This window comes from Calonectris borealis, chromosome 3, assembly GCF_964195595.1.
Source record: "Calonectris borealis chromosome 3, bCalBor7.hap1.2, whole genome shotgun sequence".
Taxonomy (NCBI): Eukaryota; Metazoa; Chordata; class Aves; order Procellariiformes; family Procellariidae; genus Calonectris; species Calonectris borealis.
In genome coordinates this window covers 51564710-51575682 of record NC_134314.1, presented here as the reverse complement: position 1 = coordinate 51575682, position 10973 = coordinate 51564710, and positions in this window count along the sequence as shown.

Genomic DNA, 10973 nt, shown 5'->3' with positions numbered 1-10973 from the left:
TGCTGTCCCTGTCCTTTTGCACTTCATCTTTTGTTCTTCTGTCCTTCTGTCCCAAGACATGTGTGATTCCCCTTGTGCCTGTACCATACCTGTGTCGCAGGGCTGCATGACTCTGGACAGCACTGGGATCCTGGTGGCTTTCTGCTCTTTGCTCCCCATGGGACCAGTGCCTCCATGGCACAGAGGGAAGCCTTCAATCCGGACAAGCCTGGTCCTGCCTAACACTGAGGGGCACTGTCCAGAGGGCTGGGAAGTTGCTCAGGGAGATCTCAGAAAGCAAATAAGCTGGTGGATCTGGGAATTAAGTCAGATTTTCACTACCAGTCTGCTTCCAGGGAGGCAGGAAAAGGTTCACCTCTTTGAGCAACGACCAAAGCAACAAGGAAGGAGATGACCATGCTACGTTAGCAGGGCCTGGGGCCAAAACAAAGACAGAGGATTAACCTGGCCCTGGGCATCCCCAGTACTGGTGAGGCAGATCTCTGGTCCTTCAGCAGCTATAATTCTTTGCCTTGTAAACTCAAAGTCACCTGAAAAACTCTGCAAAGGCTGATCAAACTTCATCCACAGGTTCCAGCCACACCTGAGACAGGCTGCTCTGAATGAAAGCAGGGCTTTCCGTCCCACGTACAGCATCAGGCTCTGTCAGGAGAGAGAAAAAGAAGAAGAGCTCAAACTACCCACCCCTCAACCCAAAACTCCACTAACATAACGCAGACACCCAAAGCTGGCTCTGCACGTGGGCTGGGGCTGAGGGTCGCTGGGGAGGGAGCAAACCATCAGCCCTTCCCTGTTCCCTGGGCTGTGCCTAGTGTTGCTTTGCAATCCTGCACCAGCTGAGGTTTGTTGTTTTCGTGATGGACAGAGATATCTGAGCCCTGAAAGTGAAGGCAGAGTGCATCCTCCAAATGTACAGAGAAGAGGTCTCTCCCCACTCCAGCTTTGCACTGCAGCTTCTGTCAAAGCTGTTTCCGTGGTCATTTGATGGAAAAGTAGTCCAGCTCCAACAAGGCAGGAAATTATAGTTAGCATTTAGGATTTATCATTATTACCATTATTACCATTTGCCATTTACCATTATATTTAGCATTTTGTTTATTAGGCAGTCCTACATATACGGAAGATGCTAATATAGTAATGAAATTTACTGTCTCCTCGTGATGCCTTGGAAGTACAAATAGTTATCAGTCCTGCTACAGAAGTTGGCGTCTGTTCCCTTTTCACTGTATCTCCTTCAGGACTCTGGACTATGACTACAATTACATGGTGACATTTCTCAGCATTGTGCCACGGTCTCTCGCCAGGTATCTTTTCTTTGGTTGGAGTTTTAGCAGTCAGACAAATCCAACATGAGACTCATATTCAAGTACACCGCTCCTTCTGCCTTTACCTTGCTCGTCCTCTCTGCTCTTTGGATGGGGACCCAAAAGATCTTCAGTGAACAAAAAAAAAAGAAAAAGAAAAAAGTGAAGGAAGTCAGACGAGGAAAAAAATTAAGCTGCCAGAGGTGTATGGATGTAGCAGCAGAATATACAGATCTGTTTCTCTCAGTGGGAAGCAGGTGGGTAAGATCAGGTAAATCTAACATATCAGTTTTCTTGGAAAGGAGGTAAGGAAGGAAAGGATAGAGCTATTTTCTCCTGGGAGGAGGAACTGCTGTTGCTTTGGGGCGCACGAGAAGCTATCTCCACTCCCCTCCTTTGGTGCACGTGCCAGGGAAGAGCCGGGGGCATCCTTCGGCACCCCAGGCAGCCCTGTGCAGGGAGGTGAGCACAGTGACACCCTCGCAGCGTAAATACCCGCTGGGTTTAGTTCTTCTGGGTTGCTAAATCCCCTCTGAAGTCTGAGGCACCTTCCCTTCTTTGTAGGTCATAGTCCATGACCCCTTTCTGCATCCACTTGCAAGCAGATGGATGGGCAGCGGCACTGCGAAGGCCGCTGAAAGGACCATGCTGCTCCTCTGCCGCCCTGCCACGCTCCTGACCTGTGAAATGGCTGAGCTTGATGCCCAGCCTGGGCTGCTCCAAATGCGGGTAGTGTAAATGCACCCAATGAGCTCTTTTGTGGTATTGAGTCTTCCTTGTGAAGCCCTTGTTTCACGGACACTTCTTTGGAGGGCTATGCCTGGGGAGGTGTGGGGCGATGTGCTGGCCCCGCAGCGCACACCCAATGATGGCGGCGTTGGCCTTCCCCACACCCTGCCTGGGCCATCACACCCAACATGGCTGACCCCGGGGCTGAGGACAGCAGCCGCCCTGGCGGCTTCATGGCTACCCTGGGGCGGGGCATCTCCTGGAGCTGCAGGGCCACGCTGGTTTTCCCGGCTAATTTAAAAAAAACAACCACTACAGCTTCATGCTGTGCTTCCTCCAGGCAGGGCAAGACAAGGCTTTTTTCCAAAAAGTGAAAATCCGAGACACAGAAAAATGATCCAGTGAAAAGACCGTCCTGTGAACGCTCCCTCTCCCCTGGCTCAAGAGGGATTTCCTCACGTTTCTGCATTCTCTGTAAAGCGAAACCACCTTCCCACTGCAGCCGGGGATGACTTTCCCTGAGCCGGCAGTGCCCTGTGTTCAATCTCCGCGCGCCGAGGCGTCCCGGTGAACGCACCGGTTACCTCTGGTGGCTTTTGGGCTTGAGTTGCTCTCAGCCCATTCTCCACCTTGAGTAATCCATCCAGCGAAAAGCTGGGGAAGACCCACGTTCCCTGCAGATGCCAGTGAAAAAGTGGCGAGTTTCTCTCTTGTGCGTGTGCATGCTTGGTTAAATAAGTTAATGACTGCATGAAACAGTGACCGTATATCTCTGTTTCCACACATGTGTCTGATGAGTGTGCAAAGCTACCTTGCGCAGGACAGCGGGGAAAATTATACCTAAGGAACATACTGAGAAAAGAGTATCTCCATAAATCGTGACACTTCTTCTCAATACTCGTATTCAGGGGTGGAACAAGCCTGAGTTCACTTGCAGCAATGAAATGCCCCATTAATCACGTATGCCTTTGAAAGGGATATGTCAGGCTTGGCTTATACGCCTACATTGGTACCTGATCCCATCTAGACAATGCGAGACAAGAGCTTAACAAAGCGGCTCTAGTTAGTAACTTGACTTATTTGTTAGTTTGCTAGTTAGATATAAATCAAAGTGTCGTAATAAGCCAATGATGTAGCAGCAGCTGCAATCTAATTTAGAGAGAAACAGCCTCATTTTAGTTTTCCTGACATGAACACAAAGACAGTATCAATACTGAAGCCAGTAGAGACACAGCTGTATAAAACTAGTGAAAGGTCTGAATACGAGGGCAAATATATTATTATCTCAATAAAAGAAAACTTAAAATTAGATCAGGTGTATACTTTAACAGTTTTAAATTGCCAACAAAGGAATGCTGACTACAAGGAATAAATACATCTTGGAGCTATGCTGTGACATTTAAAAATCATTTTACCAATCTGTTAAATGAATAGCTCTGGTTACATCCCAAGCACTTGTGTGCGCGTACGAAAGGGTTGCCTCAGCTATGACCCTGCTTGATCGCACTTTGAGCGTCATCATTTCTGTGGTAGATTGGCCCCCCAAATTTTGCTGTAGAAGCCTATTAACAAGCTGACCTTTGAGGCAATTGCACAAAATACTGTGTAGTGGCAGCAAAGAATGCTCTTAGGAAGGGCCGTGTTTCTGGCTGGCAACGTAATGGCTCAGCTCCATTGACTTCAATTTAGCTATATCTCTTGATATTGGCTGGAGACCAGATCTGTGGTATCTATTTTGGGAAACGAATTTAGAACCAACAAAAATAAATTCTTCCAGATGCAGCATTGAGTCAGCATATCGCATTCAGTGCTGCTTGGAAGTATTGAGTCAGTTGGTGCAGATAGATTTTTAAGAACAGAGGAATAGTTTTATGACTGTCTATGACATTTATAGACATGCTTGCTTTATCTCTTGCTTCATAAAATATAGGTCACAGGATATCTTTGCAGGTAGAGCAATTACTTGCAAATCCAAGCAGAGAAGAGCATGGTATGCCTCACTCTGCAACTAGCTAGCTGTATTATGAGGTTGGTTGAGGTTTTCTGCCTTTTGAGATTTCGGACATTGATGAGGCCAGGATGATGAACTTGAGAAACCAGTGGTTTGAGTCTGTGTAACGAAATCCGGCACTCCTAGCTCCAAGAAAAGAGGAAAGCAGAGGTCTGCCATGATCCTCTGTAAAATGATTTAACTCCCGCAGCTATTTGTACTTGTTCTACCTGAACAGAAAATGCAGCCCAATGAAAATATACACTGAGGCAGATTCTGATCCTGTGGTCCTCCATCGTAAATATGAAATAGGTAGTAGTTAAATGGGTTTCAACAGGATTGCTGGTGTGCGCAAGATATGCAGAATTTGGCATGAACAAAATTGCAGGCAGCCTCCCTGTATTGAAAAGTCCTGTCAGTCCTCAGCTAAGATTTCACCATTAAAATATAATGCACATCCTTGAACTTGTAGTGTATTTTGGTGGTTCACAGACCCTAGTGCCTGGAACGCTTTCTGCAGTGTGGGCAATCGCGTGCTACCAACGCAGAGATTCCAAGCTCTAAGTGCTCTCAGATATTTTCACTCATGTCGCCACGCAATTTTGCCAGCTGCAATTTTGCTGCAGTTGTCACAAGAACATTGAATCACCATAAACCTGAATTACAGGTGCTTGGATATGGGAAAGGATCTGTCTTTGGTGAGATGTGATCCAATAACTGTATGTCTCTCTTTTTCATGAGGAATGGCTCTTATAAAGAAATATAAATCAGGGGAACGTGTGATGGGAATCCCAGACAGAGCTTTATCTTGTGACTTAGTTCTTTGTGCTGCAATACAGAGCACAAATTACTGAAACATTTAATCTAAAACTCTGAGGATTGGCATGGATGGCAATTCAGCATGGAAACATGCACGTGGAGTAATAACAACTAGTAATGTTTCTGTTAACGGCTTTTCATAATTACTCCGTTCTGTGGCAGTGCTGACACTGGTAAGCAAAGTTGTACGGCAGATCACTTAGTTACAAGTAGTAGAAGTCCAATGCACAGATTATTGCTTAACAACGTTTTTATTCCAATTACAAGTGTAGAGACTATACTGCATATTAAATCATGATGTTTAAGAAACTGCAAGAGTGATCCAAATACTGTAGTTTTGGTGCAAATACACATGGGAAGTTGTTTAAAATCTACTGTATGGTTAATTAACAAGTTTTGTATTGTCAGGAGCATTTGTCTGATTATTATTGACATTTTCTGTGTGTTGTCACTGCAGTCAGTGTTGGCTGATGCTGCTCAAATCCGCCTAGCGTTTTTGCTGGCATGAGGTTGACATGATTCAGCACCTGACAGACAAACAGAGGAACTGGGTTCTTCTTCTGTTCATTTTTCTGTGTGCATGGTAAATACATGGTAGCTGGTAGAATTTTTTCTTTCATATCCAGTAGCTGGATTTTTCTGCTATTGGAAATCATAAGCAAACTCACTACTCAAGAAGGAAGAAGAGTTTTGGTCTTGGGGACTCCGTTGATTTGATTGATCCTAAGGGAATAAAGGGTGGGACAGCTAAGCTTCCTAGGGAATACTGTTGTCCCTAGTACCAGTGTTCTTCCCATACCAGGGAAGAACAGTGTTAATTTACTTCTGCATTTCCAGGAGAGTTGAATGAGTGAGACCTCCGCAGGAGGGATTACACATGGGCATCTGTCTCTCCTGGATTTCCTGGAGAAAAGTGTATTTTAACATATTTGCAACATATTATACCACTTGACTTTTAGCCATTGCAAGGTGTGTCCATCCTTACTTACCTGCTCTTACGGTCTCTTAAAACTCCTCTGCAGATGGGGAAGGTCTTAGGTCTTACACCTGCCTGCTGCAACTGAGGACGCTGCTGCTCTGCAACTGTTTGTTGAAATTTCTGTCCCCTGTGTTGAAGGTCACCTAGAACATGTGACACCTACTGGTGTCTTCAAGTGTGAAGCCTGATGTTTCAGTTTTAGCGCAGTGTGTTCTAGTTTTGCTGTAAACTTACTCATTTGGAATAGCCCTAACCTTATTGTAAATAACCCCTGCTTCTGGCTGGTTTATAATGAGGTTACAGCCACTTGTACCCTTTTCCCTTTCCAAGAGCAGGTGTAAGCAGGCTTAGGGGAACTTAGTGGGTATAAAGCAGGCTGGTGACATTTTTTATGTCAATTTAAAATTGACCTTCATTTTTCTTGTGTCTTTCGGGAAATGCCTTGAGAAGGCCATCAAATAAACACCAGTGGGCTGGGCAATACTCAAACAATGAGGTCCTTTGAGTAACGTAGATCAAACCCATTTAAGATACAGCGAGACAAAGTAGTCTGACAGAAGAGCTGGACCGGCTGTCACCCAGCAATGAAGTTTCCAGAGTCCATTGCAAAGTTTTAGGGCTGTATAGCTGCCTTGCATCCATTTCTCATGCCCCTCTTTTTGGTCAGATGGCTGCAGCAGACCTACTTCAGCAAACTGGGTTTCTTCAGGTTTGTTTGGGAAGCCAAACTGCCTGAATAGCAGTAGATAAGCACCGTGAGTACAGCAGAACTACTTGTTCTCCTGTGAATTTGGCTTCTTTGCCAAGACAAGGCCTCTAGAGCAGGAAAGGCTACACTTGCAGTCTAGGTGATGAGATGACAGTTTCTTGTATGCAAAGGTGAACCTGTGTAGGGCTGAACAACCTCTTCCAGCTTTTCCTAGGAAGAAGCAGGGCTCTAGTTTCCAGCACCACAGTACTCAAAGAAACCTGCTAGCCACCCCCTTGCCACCCACCCAGCCGGTGTAACATGATGGGAGGTGGAGTCACAGGTGAAATTAGGCATTTTTTTTTTCTTTCTTCCAAAAATTTGTGCTATAAAGAGAGATTAGTCTGACAGGGTGTCCTGGTTTCAGCTGGGATAGAGTTAATTTTCTTCCTAGTAGCTGGTATAGTGCTGTGTTTTGGATTTAGGATGAGAACAATGTTGATAACACCCTGATGTTTTAATTGTTGCTAAGTAGTTGTAGTGCTTACCCTAAGTCAAGGACTTTTCAGCTTCTCATACCGCCCTGCCAGCGAGGAGGCTGGGGGTGCACAAGAAGCTGGGAGGGAACACAGCCAGGACAGCTGACCCAAACGGGCCAAAGGGATATTCCGTACCATATGATGTCATGCTGAACAAAAAAACTGGGGGGACTTGCCCTGGGGGGGGGGCATGGCTGCTGCTCGGGAACTGACTGGGCATTGGTCAGTGGGTGGTGAGCAATTGCATTGTGCATCACTTGTTTTGTATATTCTTTTAGCATCGTTATTATTTTCCCTTCCTTTTCTGTCCTATTAAATTGTCTTTATCTATCTCAACCCACGAGTTTTACCTTTTTTCCGATTCTCTCCCCCATCCCACTGTGGGGCAGTGAGTGAATGGCTGTGTGGTGTTTAGCTGCTTGCTGGGTTAAACCATGACAGTCCTTTTTGGTGGCCAATGTGGGCTCGAATTTATGGGGAAGACAAGGGGCGACACTTTCCCCCTCTCCTTTACCTTCCCCTTCTCCTCCAGGCTAGTTACAATAGCTCTTGAGAATTTTGAATATCCTTGGGATTTTCAAACCAGTATGTTCCCATTGCTATATCTCCTGAATGTGTTTGAAGTCTTTTTTAAGGTCAAACAATTATTTAAGAATACCACCCAGAGATCTGCCCCGAGACTGGGTAGTTATGAGTGGCAGGATGTGGGGGATAGTATGGGCAAGTGCCTAGGACAGTGGTCACCTCCAATGTTTTGGAACTTCACTTGTGAACAAGTGCAGAATCCTGAAAAACTAGTAAAATATTTGGAAAAAATATGCTGTCACCCTGGCAATTCCAGAGAGACACAAATCACTGCAACGTGCCGGGGCCTGGCCCATGCCTACCGAGCCTCTTCAACACTATTCAGTATCCTCAAGGGGAAGAGAAGGTCTCTGGATCTGACAACAAAACGACAGGCACTGCAGCTACTCCAACCCTGGCAGCAGGCACTGCAGCTGAACCAGAGAACCAACCCACGCCCGTATCAGTCGCACTTATACACAAGATGAAATATTGGATGCGAAAGTCAGCTTGTTTAGTAAGGGAAGAAACTCCTACTAAGAAGGGGAAGCAGGAAGAAGCGGATGAGGCAGGCTACTCCGAAGCAGGGAGGAAGTACAAGTACCTCTTCTCTACAAGAAGAGGAGGAGGAAGAGGCAAAACTCATAAATGAGGTGGTAACCACCCGATCCCTATCCCTGGGTGAGCTGTGAGATATACGAAAAGATTTCAGCCGTCGTCCAGGCGAGCACATTGTTACCTGGCTGCTCCGATGCTGGGTTAATGGTGCCAGTAGCCTGGAATTAGAGGGTGGGGAAGCCAAGCAGTTGGGATCCCTTTCTGGGGAAGGGGACATTGACAAAGCAATTGGACAAGGGGCACAAGTCCTCAGCCTCTGGAGGCGACTCTTGTCAGGTGTGAAGGAAAGGTATCCCTTCAAGGAAGATGTTATATGCCACCCAGGCAAGTGGACCACCATGGAGAGAGGTATCCAGTACCTGAGGGAATTAGCCGTGCTGGAAGTGATTTATGATGACCTGAACAACAAGCAGTTACCCAAAGATCCAGATGAAGTCAAGTGCACATGACACATATGGCAGAAGTTTGTACGGAGCGCACCAGCGTCATTTGCCAACTCATTGGCAGTAATGACCTGGAAAGACGGAGAGGAACAAATGGTGGATGAATTGGCTGGCCAACTCTGGCAATACAAAGAAAGTCTCTCTTCCTCCCTATGGGCCTGCATCTGGGCTGTGGAGAAACTGTCCCGGGAGTTCCAGCAATTCAAAGAGAATATGCCCTACTCTCCACCTGTACGGACCAGTATCTCAGTTATTAGGAGTAAGTGTTCCTCTGCTCAAGAGAGAGGATATAGTGGGCACCCTGTGGTTTTACCTGCGTGACCACGGAGAGGACATGAGGAAGTGGGATGGAAAACCTACCTCAGCCCTAGAGGCATGGGTATGTGAGTTGCAGGGAAAAACAATCACAAAAGGGGGTTCTTCCAGGAAAACTGCTGCTCCAGTTTCCAGTGGGCAGTTCCCTAGACAGAGTAGAAGAGCTGATCCTACTTCTGATCTTAATAAAGGGACTTCTGATTTGTATTTACAAGAAGTGAGTAACAAATACTATGATCAGGACTAGAGAGGCCGTGCTTCCAGACAGGTGGAGGAAAGGGACAACCGGGTTTACTGGACTGTGGATTCGATGGCCTGGCACATCAGACCCACAGGAGTATAAGGCTCTCATAGACACCAGTGCACAGCGTACCCTGATGCCATCAAGCTATAAAGGGGCAGAACCCATCTGTATTTCTGGAGTGACAGTGGATCCCAAGAGCTAACTGTATTGGAGGCCGAAGTGAGCCTAACCGGGAATGAGTGGCAGAAGCACCCCATTGTGACTGGCCCAGAGGCTCCGTGCATCCTTGGCATAGACTACCTCAGGAGAGGGTATTTCAAGGACCCAAAAGGGTACCGGTGGACATTTGGTATAGCTGCCCTGGAGACAGAGGAAATTAAACAGCTGTCTTCCTTGCCCCATCTCTCGAAGGACCCTTCTGTTGTGGGGTTGCTGAGGGTCAAAGAACAACAGGTACCAATCGCTACCACAACAGTGCACCGGAGGCAATACCGCACCAACCGAGACTCCCTGGTTCCCATCCATAAGCTGATTCATTGACTGGAGAGCCAAGGAGTGATCAGCAAGACTCGCTCACCCTTTTACAGTCCCATATGGCCAGTGCAAAAGTCTAATGGAGAGTGGAGGCTAACAGTAGACTATCGTGGCCTAAATGCTGTTGAGTGCTGCCGTGCCGGACATGCTAGAACTCCAATACGAACTGGAGTCAAAGGCAGCCAAGTGGTACGCCACAACTGATATCGCTAATGCGTTCTTCTCAATCCCTTGGCAGCAGAGTGCAGGCCACAGTTTGCTTTCACTTGGAGGGGCGTCCAATACACCTGGAATCGACTGCCCCAGGGGTGGAAACACAGCCCTACCATTTGCCATGGACTGATCCACACTGCACTGGAACAGGGTGAGGCTCCAGAACACCTGCAGTACATTGATGACATCATCGTGTGGGGCAGCACAGCAGAAGAGGTTTTTGAGAAAGGGGAGAGAATAGTCCAAATCCTTCTGAAGGCCGGTTTTGCCATGAAAAAAAGTAGGGTCAAGGGACCTGCACAGGAGATCCAGTTTTTAGGAAAAAAATGGCAAGATGGACGTCGTCAGATCCCAATGGATGTGATCAACAAAATAACAGCCATGTCCCCACCAACTAGCAAAAGGGAAACACAAGCTTTCTTAGGCATTGTGGGGTTTTGAGAATGCATATTCCAAATTTCAGTCTGATTGTAAGCTATCTTCAAGTGACCCAGAAGAAGAACGATTTCAAATGGGGCCCTGAGCAACGACAAGCCTTTGAACAAATTAAATGGGAGATAGTTCAGGCTGTATCCATTGGGCCAGTCCGGGCAGCACAAAGATGTAAAAAATGTGCTCTACACCGCAGCCGGGGAGAATGGCCCTGTCTGGAGCCTCTGGCAGAAAGCACCAGGGGAAACTCGAGGTCAGCCCTTAGGGTTTTGGAGTCGGGGATACAGAGGATCCGAGGCCCGCTACACTCCGACTGAGAAGGAGATATTGGCGGCATATGAAGGGGTTCGAGCTGCTTCATAAGTGGTTGGCACTGAAGCACAGCTCCTTCTGGCACCCCGACTGCCGGTGCTGGGCTGGATGTTCAAAGGGAGGGTCCCCTCTACACATCATGCAACTGATGCTACGTGGAGTAAGTGGGTCGCGCTGATGACACAACGGGCCCGAACAGGAAACCCCAGTCGCCCAGGAATCTTGGAAGTGATCACGAACTGGCCAGAAA